General features: G+C 39.8%; 1 long non-coding RNA gene across 1 annotated transcript in view; it reads left to right on the top strand.

Annotated features, from left to right (window-relative positions):
* The window catches only part of LOC113254246 (uncharacterized), an 84,783-nt gene that overhangs the window by 2,893 nt on the left and 59,339 nt on the right, over positions 1-22,551 (top strand). Inside the window, exons 3-5 of the long non-coding RNA XR_003315726.3 lie at positions 7,038-8,502; positions 10,186-10,382; positions 21,461-21,609. This is a non-coding gene — a long non-coding RNA (uncharacterized LOC113254246). The remainder of the gene's footprint in view (positions 1-7,037; positions 8,503-10,185; positions 10,383-21,460; positions 21,610-22,551) is intronic.

Raw genomic sequence — 22,551 nt, 5'->3', positions numbered from 1 at the left:
CACAGTCAGGAAAAAAAAAAAAAAAAACAGGGACACCCTCAAAACTATTTCTGGAGATCACCTTAGTTGATCGTAGCACATTTTCTACTTTTCACATAACTAACTGCATGTTACAGTGTCTGTTAAACTTTCCACCACTACATAACAAGGATTCCCTGTCCTCCAGCCTCCAATAACATTTTTCTTCCTTTCCTTTAAGCCTTTACCAGTAGCCTCCTCAAAGTTCATCAAGATTCTGCTCATCCTGTCTTCAAAGTCCATTTGACTTCTTCCTGCTTCTTTGTTCCAAACCCTTTCCCACATTTTAGGTTATTATAGTACCATATCATTTCTAGTACTAAAATCACCATTAGTTATTTATTACTGTAAAACAAATTGCCCAATGTGTGCTAGCTTAAGACAAAAATAAGCATTTATTATTTCAAATTTCTGCAGGTCAGGGAGTGGCTTAGCTAGGCAGCTCTAGCTTAGGGTTTCTCAGAAGGCTGCAGTCAAGATGTTGACCAGAGCTGTATTCACATGAAGTCTTGACGGGCTGGAGAAGTTATTTTCACCTGTCTCACTCATGGAGCTGGTGACTTGATGCTGGTTGCTTTATTGGAGGCTTCCATTCCTTGCAATGTGAGCCACTCCACAGACTGCATGAGTGTCCTTGTGACATGATGTTCAGTCTCATCTAGGGTGGGCAATCTAGGAAAACAAGATGGAAGTGACAATGCCTTTTATGATTCAGAAATCACAAACTATTACTTCTGCCACATTCTCTTCATTACAAGCAATTCACTGTGTCCAATAGACAATCAAATGGAGGTGAATTTGGCTCCACCATTTGAAAGGAAGAATGTCAAAGAATTTGAAGACATGAAAACCACCACAATCTGAATCCTATTCTTGACCAGTTACTCCTGCAAAAAGACCCCCGCAAGGGAATACACACACAGAGAGAAATGATGATAGAAAAGAAAGGAAGGCAAAGATGGAGTTTGACCCCAAACCTCAATATATAGAGGAGAAATTTTAACTGAAGCTAGATGGGTCTGAATGACATAATACAAAAGCAGGCCAAAAAGCTCTTAGGTATCACTTCACTCTAAAACCTAACCTTTCCAGGGAGAGACAAGTGGAAGGAGCACCAGTGAGTAAAGAGAAAGGGAAGCAGGAAGAGCAGACAAAGATTTCCTTTAGTGCCTAGAGTTGTTTGCCTCAGGTTTTTCCAAATAGTGTGGTAGCTCCAGGGCTGCTTCTGTGTTGGAGAAAAAAATATGGAAAAAGAGAAAGAGAGATGATGGAGGAACCTTAGGGCAGCTGTAGAATTCTTATCATTCTAGACCTGTGAAAGAAAAGCCCCAACATACATATCCAATGATATTTAATTAGCACAGTGGCTCTAAAGTAGTGTAGTAACCAGCCTCCTCCCCCTCCGTCACTCCCCCCCCCCCCATTTTATGTGTCAATGCCCCACATGGCATAGATGGGGTTGGGGTGGGGAGAGAGAGGAGTACACTTAGGTGATTGCTTATACCTTAAAGATAAGGAGGTGAACCCCTTTCTGTTGGCTAATTTTGCTTCTCCCTTAGATGCTTAGTGCCATGAAAGTTGCTCATATCTGCAGATATCTCCCCCTGGGTGCGGTAGGAAGCAGGCTCCCCATCATCCATTGGTCTTAGTAGAGGTGTGTTCCCCTGGTGCAGCTTCAGGCCAGGGGAATCCCACTAGGAAAATGCTCCCATCTCACTTCAGCCCCCCTTCAGCAGAGTATATTACTTGCCCCCTTAGGTGTCTGGTTTCTGGCTAGGTAGGTGGCTGTCCTAGACAGAATGATGTTTCTCCTAACTCATCTCCAAATCCTTAGCTCCAAGAACCCAGGAAACCTTCTGTTTCTCCTTTTTGGAACCACAGAGAACTCTGAATGCTTTGCATCAGCTCTCAGCCATGCCAGGCAGAAAACAGACCCTTTCCCCATGACCTAGAATGATCCTCAAACCTGGACTGGTGGTTTTTCTGGGACTTCCAGCTTTTTCCAGGGTAAAAGAGGAAGTCAGATGGAACATCACCTTTACCACAATTTTCTTCACCATTAGGAAAAAGGTAAAATGGAGAAAAGACCAAGTATATAACTGTAATTCCTTCCCCAACTCTCTTTTTTCCCTCTCCCCATTTCTAGCTCTCTTTATATAGATGATAAAGGAAGTACTATTATCAAATAGTTTCTGCTAGAAGACCTCAAAATAGCAAATCATATGCTGGGTAGTGTAGTACTAACAGACTAGTGAACTTGAAAGATGAAGGAGGTGTCTTTTGTTCTTAGTGACAAAGTGTTACCAGAATATTTTACACCATCCTATGGGATTAATACAAATGAGTTATGTGACCCATCTAAATTCCTGTGCTTGACACTGAAGAACTGCCATACTCTGATTACATCTATCACATCTGTACTGTTCCTCCACCTCTTTGAATCATAAGAAACATCTGTTTGCTTACCACATACCATGCTGTTTTTATGCACTGGCATCTTTTCAGTGCTTTCCTTCTTCCTAAGACCCCTCTTCCTTCCTCTTCTCCTTTTCTGTCCATCACCATGACCATGCTGTTGCCTGTGTTATCCTTATATTCCAAGCTGAGTGGACCACTTCTTCCTCGTATCTTCAATACACTGTGGACTCCACATTGAATGGAACCTAGATGGTGATCTCCTTGAGGGTGGAGGGCACATCTCACTCACCTTTATATGCCTTGAGGGTGGAGGGCATATCTCACTCACCTTTATATGCCAGTGCCTGGCATAAAATAAGTGTGGAATACATAGTGAACTGAATTGAGTTTCTGAAGGAAACTTAACCATATCCAATTTGTTCATGGGTCTTGTGAGGACCCCTATATCTACTCTTCTGTTTTTTCTTAGAAGATTCATTTTGGGAACAGGTCATTTAAAACCACTTACATCATGTTCTGTCTGTATGCTCTGATTGCATACCTTTCACAATAATATTTTATAGACAGTAATTATCCTGTCACTCTTATAATATAGGTTAGTATCACTGTATTGATTGAATAGCTTATTTATTGAACTGCTATTTGTCTCAGACTCTCTTTCTTTCAGAAAAATTCAGCTTTAAAAGATAAAGGACCTAAAATATCTGTATATGAGCAAAGTCAAGAAAAAAGAGGTAGCTGGCTGCTAAATTCCTGACACTGTAATAAGCCAACTTTGATAGCATTGATTTAAGAACTAACCCAAGATAGATCTTAAAATCAGCCAATCTGTAGTTTCTTTAAAACAAATAATTCAACCAACAAAGGCACATGAAATGAATGATAAGCAACGATGATCAATGCTATCATATTCATTCTGTGTTTTGAGTCCAGGAGAATGGTCCTGGAATATTTTCTCTTCATAAAGAGGCTAAACCAATTTATGTAATATGACTATTATGAGAGAAGCAGTTGCATAGTGGTTTGTGCTACTATGTGCTGGGCACTGTATTTAGTAAATACTTAATTTCATTGCCGCATTTAGATCTTACTACCCTCTAGTATTAGGGTTCTCCAGAGAAACAGAAACAATAAGATATATACACATAAGGAATTAACTCACATGTTTATGGAGGCTGGCAAGTCCCAATATCTGCAGAGTGAGTTGGCAGGCTGAAGACCCAGGGGAGCTGATGTTTTGGTGTGAATCTGAAGGCAAGAAAGAAGCTGATGTCCCAGTTCAAAGACAGGCAGGCAGGAGGAATTCTTACTTGGGGGAGGGTCAGCTTTTTTCTTCTATGTAGGCTTTCAACTGGTTGGACAAAGCCTACCACGTTAGGGAGGGCAATCTGCTTTATTCAGTCTACTGATTAGAATGTTGATCTCATCCAAAAACAACCTCACAGACACACCCAGAATAATGTTTGACCAAATATCTGAGCACCTGTGGTCCAGTCAGGTTAACATATAAAACTAACCATCACACTTATGTAGTAGGTTCCATGACTATCCTGCTTTTTAAATGAGGCAAAAGAGAGAGGTGATGTAACTTCCTTGTCATACACAACTGATAAATGGCAGAGACTCAGACCCATTCTTTCTCAGCTTTATTATATCAATTACCCAGGTCTGACTGGCCCAAACATGGTATTTTAAAAAGAGGACAAGATTTGGAATTTACACAGACCTTGGTTTTTATGAGAATTAGTTTTTAAAAAATAAATATAAAAGTACCTATCTCTGTGCTTGGCATATAGATTCATTATGTATAACTAACAGTAGTAGTAGTAGTAGTAGTAGTAGTAGTAGTAGTAGTAGTAAAAGAATTATGATTATGAACAAACCTTTGTCCTCAGAATACTTGGTAGTGAAAATGCCAGAATGTACTTTAAATGAAGATATATTTGACCAATATTATTCTGTATTCTTTTCCTTGGTTTTGTGATATAAAGATAAAAAATTGTAAGTCACTAGATAGTTAATTTCTCCAACATATCCTCTTGCAAAAATAACATTACCTTTGGCAGAGATATACCTTATTCCTGCTGATGTCATTAGAAAATGGCAAGGTCAACCAAAATGAGAAATTGACAGCATCTCTGTCTTTCCAGTTTTTAATAAGTATTGTCAAAAGACATAATAATCAGATTTGAACTTGTTTGTCCTTGAAGTGCCTTTTTCTAAAAGGCCTCCTAGCAAATCTAATGTAAGATCAAAAGCAGCTGGGAAAAAGTAGAAATCACTTAAATGTACTTCTCTACTTTATTCTATGGGATAAAAATAAAATACTTATTCACTTTCAGTGACTCAGGCACTGGGGAATTTGCCTCCTTCTTTTCTTAGGGTATGGGGAATGTTGGTAAAGGGAGCTCTAAAAAAGTAATAAACCAGATTTTCTAATATGTAAATAAAATACAGTCTTCTAGGGAATAAATGTATTTGAAGACTTTGTCCCCCAGACTCCTCACCTCATTTCTAGGGCAAAACTCCAAGCAAAACTGAAATTAGTCATATTTTTTTCTTCTTTTTCTTCTGCCATGGGGCCTCCTATCTTCCATCCAAAATCCTCATGTTCTTTCCTCTCCACATTTTGTGTTCTCAGCAAAGGATGTGATAAATTCACAGCCATTAAGATACGATGACTTATAAGAATTTTTGTGCTCTTTTTACCCATCCCCTTTAGAATTTAACAAGCTTCATAACTTAAAAAGCTTTAATTTTAGGCATCAATGCGATTGAGGAGGTATTTACTACAATAAGAGGGACCTTGCTGGAGTTGCTGAAATCATAATATATAGAGAACGGCTCTCTCTGCTTTCCTAAATGTTAAGGGCAGCCTTGCTGTTTTCTCATCTTCTCTCTAATGTGGGCTCTAATTCCAGCCACACGGATCACAGTGCTAATCTCCCTTACCTGATTCCTACTAGTGCTCTCCTCATTCTGTCTCTGTACGATGTGTCAGTGTTGTTGTCTCCACTGAGAATGCCTTCTCCACCCTCTTGGGCAACCCCCTGACTTCACGTGAGCCCAGCTTAATCAAAATCCTCCATTCAAGGTATAAAGTTTGCCTGAGGAAATAAATCATCCTCTAAAGAAGCAACTATGAAAGAGTATGAGATAATATACAACTATTAGCCATTTGTGCATGTGCTGGTGATAGAGTCATGAGTAAACATCGTCCTGCCCCCAAGAAACTTACCTTCTTGTGAGGGACACAGATAAACAGAAAAGTAACACACAGTGAAGACGATGCAGTAGCAGCAACAGATACAGGGCATTATGGGAGCGGAAAGGAAGGTACCCAACTGCAAGGGTGCATTGTTGTCACCTGGGTAGCCCTGAGAAACTGCATCATAAACTGTGACACACAGTTGCCACACAATTTAGTTTTTCGAACTTTGCCAACTAACTACTACATTCTGGGGTGGGGGATGACTGGGGTAGTAGTGTAGTAGAACCAATGAAAACACACATCAAAAGGACTGTTTCCAGCGAAGGGCAGTGGTCAGACCATAAGCACTGTTAGATGCTAGTAGCTCTGTATGTCACTGTCTCACACTGAATGAAGGAAGGGGCTACTGAGTCACTTTCCTAATCACAGTTATCTGGCTTCCTTTCCCCTGGTATGGAAAAGTGCTCTCTGCAGATTCTCTCATGTCAGTGAGCCAGATCCCCTCAACCATAAAACATGCTGCATTTAGCACATATTTGCCTGTAGTAACAACCATATAAAGAGTTAAAATTCCTAAAGCAATGGGAGATTATAGAGAGCAGTGATTAAGAACCAGCCTGCTTAGGTTTGAGTCCAGGCTCTACAACTTCCTAATGGTTTGATGATGGGAAAGAGGCTTAAATTCTTGATGCCTCAGTTTCCTAGTCTATATAATGGGAATAATAATAATAGCATTACCTCATAGGACTGATAAGAGAATTAAATGAGATAGTAAGGTTAAAGTTCTTCACATTGCACTTGAAACCTAGAGTTTTAGTTACCTAGGGCTGCTGTAAGAAATCACCACAAACTGTCTGGCTTAAAACAACAGAAATTTATTCTATCAAATTCTGGAGGCTAGAAATCAAAAAATAATGTGTCCACAGTGCTATGCTCTCTCTGAATCATTCTTTGCCTTTTAGCATCTGATGGTTGCTGGCAACGCTTGGCTTGTAGACACATCACTTCAATCCCTGTCTCTACTATTACATGTTGTTCTCCTTGTGTGTCTCTCTGTGTCCTCACCTGGCCTTCTAATAAAGATACCAGTAATTGCATTTAGGGTTCACCTTAATCCAGTATGACCTCATCTTAATTTAACTACTTACATCTACAAAGACCCTATTTCCAAATAAAGCCACATTCACATGTTCCAAGTAGACATGAGTTTTGGGAGAATACTATGCAACCCAGAATACCTAGTAAGTGTGCAATAAATGTTAGTTAAAACACACTCACCCATTTTACCACACATACCCACAAACAAAACATATACTCACCTAAACACACAGATGGGATTCTGGGAAGATGCTGGTTTCAATATAGGCTTATTCTAACTCTTTGTTTTCAGCTCCAGTCTGTCTGTTTCTGAGCCAAGTGGTTGGGGGTTTTCCAGAAGAAGGCTCTGAAGATGGCATGCAGCTGTTGGGGAGAGAACTGGTGTAAGAATATCTTCCCTTTGGGTCAATCCCAGGGGAGAGTTGATAACAGGTTCCATAGATTCCCTGGATCTCAAGGAGTTGAGAAGTAGCCGAACAAATGGGCTGAATCTTCTTTATTCCAGAGAATGAACAAATGGGAGGAAATTGGGTACAGAGATGATGAATGGAGATTGACTGCCTGCCTTCTACACCCAAAAGAGCAGAGACCAGTGTGTCTTCTTCTATTTTCAGACCTTTGGCCATGTAAGGTGCCCCAGCAGCTGCATCTGAGCCCTACTAAGAAGGCAAAGGAAAATAAGGCACACCAGCTGCCCAGGTAGAGAGAAGTGTACTGAGCATGACTCTTGGAATCAACTGCTATTAAAATATAGCTGCTGGAGAAGATAAAGGATAACAGGAATAAAACAGTGAAAAGAACATTCAAAATATACAAGGAGAGCACAAAACAGACTGTCTGAAACTGAAACATGGCTTATAAATGAAAACATTCAGTAGATGAAAAAGAGCATTGTCCCAGTCAAGAGCTGTATATTGGTCTGAAAGATTAAATTTATCAGCACAGAGCAAACTTTCAAAGAGATGGAAATCATGATGGATAAGAGAACAGACTTTGAGGAAAGAGCTATGAAAAACCTAATATGGGAATTATAGGAATTCCAATTAAAGAAAAAGAAGCAGAGGGATGAAGGAGCAAAAGAAAGTCGTGACTATAGTTTGGAAGTGCATACCATGTTCCTGGAAAGACTGAAGAGGAAAAATGTATTTAGGCAGATCCTGATAAAAGCCCTAAATTCCAGGATAAAGAGAAATGTCACAATTCCAGAGGAAAGAGAAGGGTGGTTAGAAAGGCAAACAATCATACCGGCTTTGAACTTAAGCAGTATTTGAAGTGGTAGATAACTTAGAGAAAAGGACTAAAACCCAAAGATCCAAGGCAGAACCAAGATATAATTCATTCATCAGGCTGAAGGAAAGATATCTGTGGCTATGCCCCACTAAGGAAAATACATGAGAAAGAACACAAAGCAAGCAAAGGAACTGGAACAGAGACTTCAACATAAAAGAAGATGAAAGAGAAAGAAAAGTGTTTAGAAATAAGGAGGCTTAAGTGCAGATTCAAAAGATACTATAGATACAATAGAGAGAATACACTGTGCAATTTTTTGGCAATGCAGTAGTCCCTTCTTATCTGTGATTTCATCTTCTACAGTTTCAGTTGCCCCTGGTCAACCGTGGTCTAAAAGCAGATGATCCTCTTTCTGTCATTAGAAGGTCAGTAGTAGCCTAAGGCATTGTTACAATGCCTTTGTTAAGCTCCTCACTTCATCTCATCACGTAGGCATTTCAGCATCTCCCATCATCACAAGGAGAAGGGTGAGTACAGTACAATACGATAAGATATTTTGAGAGAAACACTGCATTCACATAACTTTTATTATAGTATATTGTAATTGTTCTATCTTATTAGTTACTGTTGTTAATCTCTTACTGTGTCTAATTTATAAGTTAAATTTATCATAAGTATGTGTGTATAAGGAAAAAAACCCATAGTATACATAGGGTTTGCTACTACCTGCAGTTTCAGGCATCCACTGGGGGTCTTGGAACATTTCCCCTGCAGATAAGGGGGAGATTACTGTAAATTTGAAAATCTAGTGAAAATAGGTGTTTTTCTAGTAAAATACAAAACCTCAAAGTTGGCATAAGAAGAACTAGAAAATTTAAATAGACCAATGTCGATAGCAGACATTGGAAATACGGCTAAAGATTACTATTTTGAAAAAAGGCAATGGAATCAGAAAGTTTCTCTGCTGAATTTCGGCTAACCTTTAAAGAATAATTCCAGAGTTTTTAAACTATTCCAGACATAGAAAAAGATAGAAAGTGCCCAAATTCACTTAATACTCATTTTATGAGTTCCACTTAACTTCGAGACGCAAGCCTAAAGAAAAAAAGTAAAAGTAGAGATAGATAAATAGAGAGACAGAGAGATAGATAGATAGAGACAGAGAGATTGACTGACATAGTCCCTCCTTGGTAGATGGATGGATGAATGGCCGGAGAGATAGATTTTATTTATACTTTCGGAAAAACAAGAAGATACTCATTACTCAGCTTATTAGCTTTTATTTTTATTTTTAACATAAATTAATTTAATGTAAATGTCAGACTCTTGCTTAAAAATCCTTCATTTGCTCTCCATTTAGTATGCTTTATAAAAATTAAGTACATTTTGGGGCGCCTGGGTAGCGCAGTCGTTAAGCGTCTGCCTTCGGCTCAGGGCGTGATCCCGGTGTTCCGGGATGGAGTCCCACATTGGGCTCCTCCGCTGGGAGCCTGCTTCTTCCTCTCCCACTCCCCCTGCTGTGTTCCCTCTCTCGCTGGCTGTCTCTCTGTCACATAAATAAATAAAATCTTTAAAAAAAATTAAGTACGTTTTGTGAAAAGATCATAGAACATCTACTTTTTTCTTTTTTTTTTTTTGAGGTTGGAATGATTTTTTTTTTAATTTAAATTCAAGTTAGCTAACATATAGTGTAGTACTGGTTTCAGGAGTAGAATTTAGTGATTCATCACTTACATATAACACCCAGTGCTTATGCAACAAGTGCCCTCCTTAATTCCCATCACTCATTTACCCTATCCCCTCACCCACCACCCCTCCAGCAACCCTCAGTTTGTTCCCTATAGTTAAGAGTCTCTTATGGTTTGCCTTTCTCTGTTTTTATCCTATTTCATTTTTCCTTCCCTTCCCCTATGTTCATCTGTTTCCTTTCTTAAATTCCACATATGAGTGAAATCACATGATACTTGTTTTCTCTGACTTATTTCACTAAGCATGATATACTCGAGTTCTGTCCATCATAGAACATCTATTTAATTTGGCAAGTCATTTGGTAGTTGTAGGAAGACAAGGTTTTGTGCCATGTTATATGTATTCAATTTATTTTTTTAAAAACACTTACTTGACGTTTACCTTGAACCACACTGTACTCAGTGCTTTACATTCATTAATGCATTCAGTCCCACAGTAATCCCCTTGCTTCTGTTTTAAAGACAAGGAAACTGAGGTTTGGAGAGAATGAACAGCTCACACAGGTCTGCAGAAGCGACAGACTCTTCAAGTCAGAATCTTACTGTTTATGTGTCTCATCTCTTGGGCCAGACCAGAAGGTCCTTCAGGAAGAGGCTATCTTATTTATTTTGTGTTCCACAAGGCACCATCATAGTTCTTCGAACATATCTAAGTGCAAGTAAGTATTTGTTCAAATTAATTGGCTGAGTGGCTCTTATTGTTTGTTTTAAGATAGGGAAAACGTGGGCATGTTTCAGTGTATCAAATATGGGCCAATGTAGTTACTGAAGATGCCACAGAAGAATGTATTAATGGATCGCAATCAATTAATAAGTTTATTGACTATCTTTTCCCATCTAGTAGATAGAAAGACAAAGTAGCACAGAGCTCACAGGAAAGCATAATCTTCTGAGAAAGATGGACAGCTTCTCCTCTAAGACCACAGGGGCAAATAGACAAGAAGAGTTGAAGCAAGACGGATATGCAGAGATAAACATAAACAAGAGGGGAGCTGAGGGCCTGCCCAATCTGTTATTAGAGCTCAGAGGAAACAATTGGGAAATATTTTCTAGACTGTCAGACCTTATCTTTGCAATTTAGTGAGAACAGCAACTGAAAAATCCACCTGCTGACATGGCTTTCATTTACAGTTGAGGTCTGGGGGCAGGAATTGGTTTGAATAAGGCCCTTGTTTTATTGAAGCAACTTAGTCGTTCCATATTGGAGTTCACTGGTAGGTCATATACTGATAAACCAGCCAGTTCCCCAAACTTTAAATAATTGCTGATCTAGAAATTGAAAAAGAAGTAGATTTGGAAATGGTCTGAAAACCAGCAGTGAGAAATACTCTGTGTCGGTTTTCAGATAAGCATGATTGTCTGTTAGCTCCTCCAGTCATTTAGTGAAGCTGGGTTCTTGCCCTACAAAGCTTTCTGTGCAGGGTCTTTGGAAAAGTGAGCTGAGAGTTCTGTATGGTTGAATGAGCTGAAGAGTAGAATGTCCATTGTCTACATGCCCCAAGACCATCCGCAATGTCCAGTTTTCCACTTGACCACACAGAAAATGTGTTGGCTATAAATTATTGCTTCAGTGTCAGCAGATAAAGTCATCACAGAGCATATTTCTTTTATCCTGGGTAGAGTTGTTTTTTTAATCTTTGCATAGTATATTTCTTAGGGTTTTTTTTTTTCAGTGAATGCTAGAACCTTGGAATTATAACATCCCTCCATTTAGCCTCTCCTTTTTTTTTAAAGAGCATTTCCAATTTCTTGCTGCATTTCATGAGAGTCCCAATATCCTAATCTAGTCACAGTACAATGATTTTCATTTATAAAATAAAATTGCACTCACAGCACCAAATTAAACTCTCTTTTTAAATGAAATTAGTGGTTAAAAAAATTAATCCTCCAAACAACAAAAATGTATATTTTCTATATGTGTAATAACTAACATGTATTTAACAAGTCAGTTTTTAGTGCCTATTTATGCATGGTAGTGCCTCCTACCATTCTACGAAGGAGGTGTTACTGTCTTTTCTATTTTAAAGGTAAGAATTGGGTACCAGAAAGAATAAGTGACTTGGCTATGATCAAATACCAGTAACTAGTGGAAATGGAACTCACGCCCATTTTTTCAGACTCTAAATCCTGTGTCTTGTCTTCAGAGGGCGACGTCTGTATTGATTCACTCACTGTTCATTTACTCATTCAACAAACATTTATGAACATTATGTTGGCTCTTGAAATACAAGGGTGAATAGGATATAGTCCCTGCTCTGGTGAAGTATACAGTCTAATGGGAGAAGATAGTCAAATAAATGGAAAGGAATAATACAGAATGATCTGTGCTCTTGTTAGGAAAAATACAGGAAGTAATGAAAGCCCCACTGGGGTCGGGGTGGGGGGGCAGTGATAGGGTGGTCAGAGAAAGCTTTCTGAAAGAGGTGATGTCTAAGGTAAGACAGAATAAATAAGTAGGAATTTGTGGTGGGGAATGGGGAACAACATTCTGATCTAAGGGAACAGCGTGTACAAAGGTCCTGAGTCAGGACAAATCATGGGTTGGAAGGTGAATATTAAATAGTGGTCTCTTTAGCCACTAGCTCAAACACTGAGTTTAAAGAGGTAAGGGAAACCTGAATAAGCTGGGTCTTGGAACTAAGGACAGTCTTGGAAGATTTCTAAGCTGTGAAGTAATGTGTTGTTTTATTACTTTAAAAATGTCACTCTGGGGCACCTGGGTGGCTCAGTTGTTAAGCGTCTGCCTTCGGCTCAGGTCATGATCCCAGGGTCCTGGGATCGAGCCCTGCATCGGGCTTTCTGCTCAGCAGGAAACCTGCTTCTCCCACTCCCACTCTGCCTGCTTGTGTTCCCTCTCTGTCTCTCTCTGTCAAATAAATAAATAAAATCTTTAAAAAAAAAAGTTACTCTGGCAGAAGTATGGAGAATGGCTGGGAGAGAAAGTAAGACTAGCTTAAGGAAGGACAATTAAGGGGTTATAATAATGAAAGAGGTGATAGGTGAGAGTGGCCTGAACTGCTGCCTGGTGGCCACTGTGGCAATTCCGTTTGGAGAATGGGGTAACTGTGGCATTTCCATTTGGAGAATGAAAGACAGGCCTGCTTAAGCACTCTCTAAGGCTAGCAAAGCAACCAAAGGACCCCAGGTACTTAAAACAATGACAACAACAGCTACAGGGCCCCCAGTTATGTAAATTCCACTCAGTCAGTAGGCCAGTTAACTTGCTCAGTCTTTGAATTGATTGACCCTCTCCAGATACACAGGAACTCACTCCTTGATGGTATTTCCCCTTCTTAGTTAAAAGCATGCTAGTGATACACAGTAGACATCATAGCCACTCTGACTGGTTTTATTTGATTGAGTTGTAGTTATCTGAGGATTAGACAGCTATTGATTCATGTCATGTTCTGTGCCTTGGATTCTCATCTAATCAAAACATTGCCAAAACATTGTCTCCTAAATGTGAGATTACTCACTGAGTAAATCATAATGTGATGCTTTCAGGCAAGCCATGCTTAGAAATGAAATTTAAGTAGGAGAAATTACAAAAGGAATAGGCAAACAATTGCTGTTTTGAAGATAATCATTTATACACTCCTGGTACTTGGCAGTGGGGTAGCAAGGTGGCAAATAGAAGGGAAATGCAAATTGGGAGAGTCTACTCCAGTAACTAGGCTATCTTTTGCTGGTCTTTACAGAGGATAAAATCTCACCCCTTTAACATGGAATGCAAGACCTTTCAGGATTGTTGCCCACTAGTCTGTTCAATCTCATTCTTCCCACACACATTTTCCTCTTCCTGGAACACTCTCTTCTTATTTACCTATTACAGGTCCTTGCTAAACATTACTTCCTTTCTGATGGCTTTTCTGCCTCCCGCCATCCCCACCCACCAAATTCTTTTCTTCCTCTGCATTCCCATTGTACCTTGTCTGCTCTTCCGTTATAGCATTAGCAAGTTATGGGTGTATATGCAGTCTCTCCTCATTTATTCACAGTTCCATATTTAGCAATTTTCCTACTTGCTAAAATGTATCTGCAATCTGCAAATCAATACTTGTGAACCTTTCATGGTCACCTGCGGGTACATTCACAGAAGCAAAAAATTTGAGCCACTCATCGTGAATGTTCCCAACTGAGGTCACACTAGCCATGCTTTGCCTTCTTGTTTCAGCTCTCATATTCTGAACAAGTGTCCTTTTGGTGGTATAATTTGTAATACATTTTCACATTTTTGTGCTTTTTGTTGGTGATTTTGTTGTTTAAAATGCCCCCCACCAAGCATAGTGCTGAAGTGTTGAGTAGTATAGCTAAGTGCAAGAAGACTGTGATGTGCCTTACAGAGAAAAACACATGTGTTGCATAAGCTTTGCTGAAGCTTGAGCCATGAATTCAACATTAATTAACCAACAGTGTATATCGAGTAAGTTGTCTTCAAACAGAAACACATATAAAACAAGGTTATGTATTTATCAGATGACAAAAATGGCAACCAGAGGCTTGCAGGAACTTAACCCTGTATTTCTTAGGAGCAGTGGCTCAGTATTCACTAGGTCAGGGTTTGTGGTGACTTCATAGAACATACTAATGTCAAATAATGGGAATCAACTATATTTGTTTAGGTGTTTGTAGAATTCCTTGAGAAATGAGACCATCACCTTTGTATACTTAATACCCAGAATGATAGCTAAAATTAAGAATATGGTTGGTTCTTAATATTCTTGACAATAGTACCAAAGGATATTTCAAATATAATTTCACTGGTAATTGAAATGGATTCTTCCTTATTCCAAGTCCACAAAGAATGCCTGCCCAAAGGCCAGATGATTATAATTTACTTTTAGTATTAGTTTGGGCATTAACTCCTAAGGAACTGTGAATGGTCTTAAAACATTTATTGACCTAAAGGGATTGTGGGACTACTGCATTGAAGTTATGTAACTCTAGGAAAAATCAGAGCATATTATGTGGCCTACTCAACAGAAATAAGGCTCCTTGAAATAAAATTTGCTAAAGCAGTGAGTTTCAGTGGTAGGGCCTAGGGATTTGGATTTGAAAAAGGACTCTAGTGGTTCTAATATAATGTGTTCACATGCCACGTTATGAGAAATACTGCTATTCTAGGAGTTTCTTACCTGGAAATTGTTCTCTTTGGGGATCCCTAAAGGGATCTTTAACTCAGTACATTTTGAAGATACAGGTTTTTGTTTTGTTTTGTTTTGTTTTGTTTTGTTTTGCTTTGCTTTGCTTTGGCAAACGAGTGGCTCCCTAAACTGTATATCTTTTACTGTCTACGTGCATTTACAATAAACTCTACTCTATTTCACCTCTTCTTCACTAAGGAGCAGGTGCTCATCAGTGTGCTAATGAAGAATTCGGATTCATTTTAGGCTCTCTTCTAGGTTCATTTTAGGCTGCTTTTCTCACACATAGTCCAGTCTGAGCTGGGATACAAACTTAAGTTTCAGGGCTCTCATAATGCCAAGTTTTAGGGTACTATCAGAGTAGGCTGTGGTAACAGACAAACTTCAAACTCTGTGTTTAGAATAACCAAGTTTTCCCTTTTTTCCCCCTAATACTATACATCTAACTTGTGTTGGCAGGGACAGTGTTCTCAATGGTCATCCAGGGGCCCAGGCCCATGAAGGATTTATCATCTTCTAACATGCTTTTTCAACACAAGTTTTCAGGGTTTGCTCTGACAAGGGAAATAAGCATGGATGATCATGTACTGAATCTTAAACACATTCGCCCAGAAATGACACATCACTTTTGCTCCTGTCCCATTGGCAACACAAACCATTGGCTATACCTAACTTTGAGAGAGAGAGAGAGAGAGAGAGAGAGAGAGAGAGAGAGAGAGAGAGAAGTACAGTCCTCTAGTATTCCTAGAAGAAGAGGAGAAGACAAATATTGGGCAGTACTTATAATGCTTACCATAATCTGGCAATCAAGTATTAGGTTCACATTTTTTCCCTACATGCAGTCTGCTCCTATGCCCTGTTTCTTAGTCTGTTTGGGCTGCTGTAATAAAATACCAGGGATGGAGTAGCATATAAACAAGAGGTGTTTATTTCCCATAGTTCTGGAGGTTGGAAAGTCCAAGATCAAGATATCAGCAGATTTGGTGTCTTGTGAGAGTCCAATTCCTGGTTCAAAGATGGCACCTTTTTGCTGTGTCTTCACTTAGTAAGAAAAGGAACTTTCTTGAGTCTCTTTTATAAGGGCACTAATCCCATTCATGAGGGTTCTGCCCCTGTGACTTAATCATCTCCCAAAGACCCAACCTCCTAATACCATCATCCAGGGAGTTAGGATTTCAACATATGAACATTTAGATCATAACATTCTGCAAAAGAGAGAATCCCAGATCCCTATGAAACTCTGTGAACTAAAAAGACAAGTCATCTGCCTGTCCCCTTGTGCCCTCCCAGTAGAACAGGGACAGGATAACTTCAATAAACATTCACATTCTGTAAGAGGAAGAATGAGAGAGACACATGGCAGTAACTGGTTTGGAGCAATCCTGAAAACTCATTGGCATGTGCTGGTAAGGTATATTCCTAGACTGAGCTCCATTCTGATCCCCAGGAAAGTCTCTCAGTCCATCGATCTCCACAGCCCTTGACTTGGCCCACTAGGAGGCCCTTCCTTCTCTATTATCCTTGGTCCCATAACTGAAGTGGGCATTGGATGATGCTGCCATCTCAACATGGGCTTCAGGCTTTGCTGAGGTGGGAGAAGTAGAGAATTGCACTCTTGATCTTAAATGCTTCTGTCATTGGCCAAAATAGACCAAGATTAACTTAAATGGGTAGGGCCATGTAATCCATCCACATGTTCAGTAGAAGAGAAGAACCCGAATATATTGGTAGGCTTTGGTATTGTTTTACTGCACTAAATTTTGTTTCTGCTCTTGCTCAAAGTATGGTGTTCCAGCAAACGGACTAGGGTTTAAGGCTGTGCTTCTTAACTTTCCATGAGATGTTAGGGGAATTACTAACTTGTTTAATAAACCTGTTTTCTTATCCATAAAATGTAGATTACAAGAGTGCCTACTTCCCTGGGTGGTTCCAAGGATGCAAGTCCCTAACAAAGTGCCTAGCAGATAGTAAGTGCTTTTGAGTGTTAGCTGTAAAGTTTACTACCATCCTGATCACAATGTTCTGTACTGGATTGTGCTAGAAACTATACTATTTCCACAGAGTATGTATTCTCCATGGTGGGCGTCTGTAAACCCTCTGCTGGATTATCCTTGAATATGGCAGAATGATAGGAGATGTTAGAAGTCCTTTGATGGGCAGGGTTTCTTTCTGAGAGGCTTCATTTGTGTAGTACATGGCACTTGCTGTATAGCATCACTAAACATCTTCTTGGTATAGCAGTTAGGAAAATTCTGCTCATTTGCATCATGCCCAATATGGTGAGGGTCACAGATGCCTGCTAGGCCCCTGTATTTCATTGCTTCAGTCATTGTACACAAGAGGACAATACACAAAGATTTCTCAGAAATGGGTGAATTTTAGCAAATTCAGGAAAAATGAAAAGAAATCAATATATTAATGACAGTGTGAGGGAAAAATATTCTGTTATGGACATTGTTCTTTGGGATGCTGCTAATGACACCTCTTCCTTTACTATCCAGAAGCAAGGTTTCATAATAAAGAACAAAGAATCAGATGTCTGATTCCTTTGCATCACTGGAGAAACATCTGCTTTAGCTTGGGCTACTATAGCAAAAACACCACAAACGGCGTGGTTTAAGCAACAAACATTTATTTCTCATAGTTCTGGAGGCTGGAAGTCTGAGATCGGGGTGCCAGCATGGATGGGTTCTGGTGAGGGCCCATTTCCTGGTTTGCAGATGGTTGCCTTCCTGTAACATCTTCACATGGTGGCAAAAGAGGGCTCTACTCTCTTTATTCTCTTATAAGGGCACTAATCCCATCATGGGGATTCCATTCTCATGATCTCTTCTTTTTTTTTTTTTTTAAGATTTTATTTATTTGACAGAGATACAGTGAGAGAGGGAACACAAGCAGGCAGAGTGGGAGAGGGAGAAGCAGGCTTCCCGCTGAGCAGGATCCCAGGACCCTGGGATCATGACCTGAGCTGAAGGCAGACACTTAATGACTGAGCCACCCAGGCGCCCCTCATGATCTCTTCTAAACCTAATTCTTTCCCTAAGACTTAACCTCCAGATACCCTCACATTAGGGATTAAGGCTTCAACATATGGATTTTGAGGAGACACAAACATTCCATCCATAGAAATATATAACTGACTCCCACAAAACATTGGTGACATCCATGATGTACCAGGCATTATACTCATCACTGGTAATATAAAAATGTGTAAAATGTAGTTCTTGCCACAAGGAATACCAATCCAGTGGGGAAAAGATGGATGAGTAAGCTGAAAATTCCATATAACACGTTAAATATTCCACACAGAAGAACAAACAAAATGCAGTGGTTTCTCAAATGTGGGAATAACTTAGGTCTGTTTGGGATATTAAGATTTAGTTTAGTTGCCATGGCAAGTGGGCTGAACTGATCATCAAAAAAAGTTGGTATTTATTTACTGTGACCTATTTATATACCCAAATCATGTTCACTTTAGTATCTTTGGAATTAGGCCAATGAGATTTTTGGTTCCTGTCAGATTTGCCTTGGCTTTATTACATTTTTTAATAGTGGGGTGGCCTGTTACATTCCTTTTGTTTCACTTTTTCTCCTGGCCTTTGTTTGTAAAGAACTGTATAAAAAATAAAATGCTCTGTTGGTTTGTATATTGGCATCTGGGCATCCCTGATCAAAGACTATTCACAATTTCACATTTCTGGCATTTCTTCCTCAAGAACCTCAGAGACAGATTGGTTAATGTTGTCTTTCAATTTGTCTTTCTTTTCATTGGAAATGTAGAAATATATATTATTTTGGCATGCTGAATTTGACCTTTTCCAGACCAGTTGTTTCATCTGTCTGGGACAAAGGGAGTAAAACAGACTGTAAAAAGCAGGTCAGAGGGGAAGATTACTGATGAGAAAGAAAGCCTGACTCAGAAAGGAGGCGATGGCATTCACAGTGTTTTTAAAGTACTTAAGATATTGTACTCTCTCAAGAGAATCTGTCTTCAACAAGCAAAGAAGAATGTCAGGAAATTGTATAGCTCTTGAAAATAGCTCTCCATCAAAGAATGATAAGAGAGCTCTCTGAAAGCAGGAACCTTACAGAGGGGGGAACCTGGGTAATGCTGAGACTATCATCCAGCAAACTTTCTGAGACTTTGGCCATTATCTCAAAGTTGACAAAAGGTAGTTGAGTGGGGAATTAAAAACAAATGTGAGTTAGAGTCCAGCTGTCAGAAAATAAGACAAATCTGCCTCCAGTACCTAGTTAGACAAAAGCATAAACTAGGACTGGCCAGTCGTAGACAGACATGGCTGTGTGGGTTGTCTGGTGCACAGAGTGCCACATTAGAGAGGACAGTATCCACAACATAGACATCATAGATCTGTGTAGTTATTGTTTCTGAGTAAATGGCATTTAAGTGTCTTGTTTTAACAAATCCATGTAGAGGGACAGTTTTCTGATAGGTGGATAAAGCTGTCTTGAGAAAGGGGCTCCTTTTCTAATTTGGACACACTGTATGAGCTAGCAGCAGCTGCGTGCTCAGAAACAAATGAAATCAAACATACATATTCCTCAGTGTTCTTTGATGCTTGAGTCCACTCTGGCAGGATTGTGAGTCTGGATCTCATTCACTCATTTAAACAAGCAAACAAACAAAGAACTAATTGGACATCTGCCACATGCCAGCCACTGTTGTTGAGAACAAAAATATCTGCCCTCATGGCGTTTTCCCTCCAAAGTAAACTACAAACTGCGAACATCTGGGAGCTGGGAACAATAAAGGACAGGGAGTATTGGTGCAGAGGAACTTGATTAGACTTGAATCCTGTGTTTAATCCCAGTTCCAAATGGTGTGGCCTCAGGCAGTTTGACTCTCCTCACTTTATTGGCCTACAGAAAAGGTTAATAATACTTTACTCATTGAGTTTGTTGGAAAAATTAAAGATATTATATTTAAAAACTTATGGAGCTTATGACATAACAGGTATATGGTTGATGGCAGTAATAGTTATTATTATTGTAATTATTATCTAAGGATAATAGCATGGACAATCCAATCCTGAGTGTACCCCTGGATAGCAACCTCTGATGCTTGTAGTTGGCCTGACATGGAGGGAGGATGTTAGAATGGGAACTTTTACTTCCTGTAATCTGGATTCACTTCTCTTCCCCACTGTATAAAACTTGTTTTCTAAACCTCCCTAAAGAAGTCAATGTAATGAAAATAGACAGACTTCATGACCTATGTGGGAAATGGATGTTGAAATGAGATCATCCAAGATGGCAAGGTTATGCTTAGTTATGTTTCTACCTGTTTCCAGAGGGGCTGAAAGAGAGGTTGAGTTAGAGACCGTCACGGGTGGGTTCTGGGAGGCCAACTGAGAGATAGAGATTTGCAAGCAGGAATCTTATGGTGTGTGCTCCTGGAATCGGCACCTGCAGGAAGGGAAGAAGGCAGGATTGGGCAGAAAGGGAAATTAAACAATGATGTATTGAACCAGAGGCCTCAGTTGAATTTACAGGAGCTCTGGGGTTGGGGTCACTCTTCAAACTTGACTAGAATTGGACAATGAGAGCCAGGATTTCATTCCCTTCTCCTATCCTTGAACAGTCATTGCTTGTAGGCTGTCCTTGAGGAGGGAGGTGACCTTGAGTTAGGCTCTCTTCAGCAGAGTATGAGCCCCAATGAGGGACTCAGCCAAGAGCTTCAGCTGCCAACGCTCCCAGAGGTTAGGGAAACAAATGCCTCAATCCTGAAGGGGTGATCTGAGCAGCAGATGACATGACAGAGGTGAAGGTCACATCCAAGGCAAACCCATCCATAAAGAACCCTATGGACAATGGGTATTAAGGAGGGCACGTATTGCATGGAGCCCTGGATGTTATACGCAAACAATGAATCATGGAACACTACATCAAAAACTAATGATGTACTGTATGGTAACTAACATAACATAATAAAAAAATTAAAAAAAAAAAGAACCCTACAGACAGAGGCATTAGCTGTGCTTTCTGATCTTTTCTTCATTGTGGCACATCAAAAATAATAATAGTTTGTACTGCATTAAGATAAACAGATTGGACTGCTTGTGGCCAGAGGTGACAAGCTGAGGGACTCCAGCTGTGATTATGCCCACCTGATAGCCAGGGGCTCAAACAATTAGAGTTTTAGCAAGCTTATTCATATAACCTGAGCCTAAGCACAATGCTTGGGAGGTAGTGAATTAAGGGCATAAGTGTGGGTTTGGGGGGCGGTGCAAAGCTAATAGGAATCCTTTGGGAAAGGCACATGGTCACGGGTGCACGTAAGAAGAAAAGCACAAGTCTCCCTGTCACATTTGTGTAAGTTTCACTCTTCGAGGACCTTAATTGCTAGAAAATCAGAGGCAAGGCTCCAGCTAACAGTGTGTTCACTTTGAACCCTCCCTCCCTCAAATGGTTTTGAGACCCACAGAGACTCCCTGGGTTCAGAGATATGAATTTATTTTCTCTCTGGCCACATGTTACTTTGGAACCAGAATTCACTTCACGGTTATATAGCCTGATTGAGGTGCCCCTAAAATACGTTATTGATCTCTCTCTTTCCTTTTTTACCTAACCAGGAAGAGAAGAAAACCAGGAGAAAAAAATGTGTAGCTTCCATCTAGGATTCATTTCTCTGTGCTCCTCATCAGAACATGATAGAAGATGGAGAGTCATGATGTGGCCCATGGTCATTATCTGACTGCTGCCATCCATCACAGATTCACAGGTAAATGCCCTATTGACATTTCTATTATTAACCAACATATCACATGCCACAAACTGGGGTTACAGATGCCTTTCTTTTGTACCTCATAGTGTTGGTTCGTACAGCATATATATATTGAATGTTAAATTAGTTGCCAGCATTAAAAAAAATAGGAGATTTCTTAAAAAGTCAAAGGATCTGTGATGAGTGGGCTCTAGTTTGTTCCCACATAACAATTAGTTCAAGCTGAATTTGGGCTGTACCTTCATGAGATGGAGCATGTGCTCTAGTTTGCCTCAGTCCCCATCATGTCTTAGTGTCTCCCTATCCATTTGTTTTAATCATTTATGTTACCTACATACCCTATGGGTATGAGGTTTTACACTTGATTTGTGTAATTTCAGGGGGTCTTTTGGGATTCCTAAAAGGTATGAAGAAAAATGGTCAAAATTAGTCTTGGAGACAACAAAGTATTATAATTTATTTGGTATGATTTTTATTGATCAGCTAGTCTAGAGCATGGCCACTGTCATGGAAGCCTATAGATGTTGTGCATACTAGGGGAAAAGACTGCCAAGCAGCAGCTGCTGAAGGAAAATGGTTGTGAGAAGGTGTGGTAGGGTGACTCTAATGAAGGTCACTAGCAAAGGCAGGGGAAGGGCAGCTGCTGAAAAAGAAGGGTCAGAGAACTCAGGAGGTGAGTCAAAGGGTGGGTTCTAGGAATCCAGAACAAGAGGGAATAGAACTGGAAAGATACCTGCTGGAGATCAGAGGTTCTGCAACATCAGTCCTGTTTCCCTTGTGTGGCAGACTCAGCCCATGGTTTTTGAGAAGACATGGATTTCTTAAAATGTCTGTGCTACCCAAAGCAATCTACACATTTAATGCAATCCCTATCAAAATACCACCAGCACTTTTCACAGAGCTAGAACAAATAATCCTAAAATTTGTATGGAACCACAA

This window comes from Ursus arctos, unplaced genomic scaffold (assembly GCF_023065955.2).
Source record: "Ursus arctos isolate Adak ecotype North America unplaced genomic scaffold, UrsArc2.0 scaffold_12, whole genome shotgun sequence".
Classification (NCBI taxonomy): Eukaryota; Metazoa; Chordata; class Mammalia; order Carnivora; family Ursidae; genus Ursus; species Ursus arctos.
Note: the sequence above shows the minus strand (reverse complement) of the source record. Positions and strands in the feature narration are given on the sequence as shown.